This window comes from Microtus ochrogaster, unplaced genomic scaffold (genome assembly GCF_000317375.1).
Source record: "Microtus ochrogaster isolate Prairie Vole_2 unplaced genomic scaffold, MicOch1.0 UNK9, whole genome shotgun sequence".
NCBI lineage: Eukaryota > Metazoa > Chordata > Mammalia > Rodentia > Cricetidae > Microtus > Microtus ochrogaster.
This window is the reverse complement of record NW_004949107.1, coordinates 8,653,180-8,655,532: the sequence shown is the minus strand read 5'-3', so window position 1 is coordinate 8,655,532 and position 2,353 is coordinate 8,653,180.

Genomic DNA, 2,353 nt, shown 5'->3' with positions numbered 1-2,353 from the left:
AGAGCTAGTTCCAGGACAGGCTCCAAAGCCACAGAGAAACCCTGTCTCGAAAAACCAAAAAAAAAAAGAAAAAAAAGAAAAAAAAGAAAAAGCCTCCATGTGATTTATTTGGGAGCTGGGTGGTGGGCCCCCAAAGAGTACATGAGTAAAATACCAGCAACACTTAGCATCTGAGCCATCTTTCCAGACCCAGCCTGAACTCCTGATCTGCTTGTCTCCACCTTCCAAGTTCTGGTATTACAGGTGTTTGTTAGCACGCCAAATTACTTTTGGTTTTCCTAGGTTCTCAATTATATTTACAGTGTACATTTGTACATTTTATTGTAGTCAGTTATAATAAAGTAGCCCCACACCAGTCAGACTGAGTATAATAAAGCTCTCTTTATTTAGGGGTAGACACAGAGCAGCCCTCCTCTGCATGAGTGGGGAAGAGGAGTCAAATCCAGCAGCCAAGGGACTGCGCAAGTTTCTACAGTACATGTGGCCACGCCCAGAGTGGGCAGTATCTTAAAGGCTATTGGCTGAAGGCGTTCCCACAGCATTTATAGTAATGGCTTCTTTCCAGCCTCATGTCTAAGCAATGGAGGCAACGTAGAGAAAGCAGTTCTTAGCTTGCAAACTCATGTGGCATTTACTGAGACTACGTCTAAGGAGAGGCGTGTGGGACGTATATACTGAAAACTGCACTGTTACCAGGAGGAACAAAAGAACTAAGTTAGCCAAAAGAGATTCTCAATTCACAGAGGATTCAATATTGGTATGGTTGTCAGTTTTCTGCACAATGGGGCCTCTTTGCAGAAAGCAAAGGGCTGATTTTTATGTGTCAAGATCCTGGAGCAGCCAAGACAACCTGGAAGAGGAGGAAACATAGATAGAGGGCTCATGGACCTGATTTCACACTTCCATACAACGACAGAGACAGAGACACTGTTGCCCCGATGTGAAGACAGACAGATGTCTCTGCAGAGCAGACAGAGCCAGACACGGCTGCCTGCGGCCCAGGTCACTGGTGGCTGGCGAAGCTGTCAAGGCTGTTTAGCTAGAGAAAGGATGATCTCTCAGCAAAGGATGCTGGAACAACTGGAAATGCCTGTGAAAACAGGAAACTGAAAACGATCACGCCCTTTCCCTCACACTGTATATAAAAAGAAGGTGTCGGAACAGATAAGGGCTGGTGAAGAGGGAAGGAGACAGGGAAGACCCAGCAGCTGGAGGCAAACAGGTTCAGAATTAGGTCCTCGAGCAGGCACACATGAAGAAGACATGTGGAGATTAAATTCTATTGTTACGTTTATTCATTCATTTCTTTGTTGTGTGTGTGAACTCAGATGGTCACACTTCGTGGCAAGTGCCTTTAGCTGATGGGCTGTATAGGTGTCCCCCAAACTGGTAAACTTAAGTAAAATCTATAGATTTAGTTAATTTTCTGGTTTTGATAGTTGTTCCATAGTTATGTTAGTTAATATCAGCTGAAGCTAGGCCAACTGTACACATAAATTACATGAATCATTTCTGTAGCTTTTCTGTAAGTCAAAACAGCTCAAACTAAAGACATTTTAAATTGATTTTTTTAGAGCAGTTTCTAACTGTGTTACCCAGATTAACCTTGAACTCATGATACTTCTTCCTCAGCAGAAATTACAGGCAAGCTTCACCAAGCTTCCAGTGTAAAAAAACAAAAAAAATTTAAATGGATGACATGTTAGAGCTAGAACCTCCAGAAGAAACTAATGGAAACTCTGGTAGTCTTGGACTTGACAGTTTTTTTAAAATATGATCAAAAATCATAAACTTTAAAAGAAAGGATCAGTGAACTAGATTTCACCAGACACTGTTATAAAACCCAAAGATAAGCCAAGCATCGTGAGAAATATTTGCAAAATATATATGTAGTAGAATATTATTTTAAGATGTGTTTCATTTGTTTCTGCCGTGGAACATTTGTTTGACGATGCAAAGATGTGTTGTGTTCTTTTTATGTTGCACTTGTTTAACTCTGTGAAGCTGTGATTCTTCGCCTGTCAAAACACCTGAGGGTCTAATAAAGAGCTGGATGTCCAATAGCGAGGCAGGAGAAAGGATAGGTGGGGCTGGCAGGCAGAGAGAATCAATAGAGGGAGAAAAAGAGAGAAAACAAGAGAAATCAAAGAGCAAGACAACAAGGGAGGAGGACATCAGGGGCCAGCCACCCAGATACACAGCCACCCAGATACACAGCCACCCAGATACACAGCCTCCCAGATACACAGCCACCCAGCTACACAGCCACCCAGCCACACAGCTACACAGCCACCCAGCCACACAGCTACACAGCCACCCAGCTACACAGCCACCCAGCCACACAGCTACACAG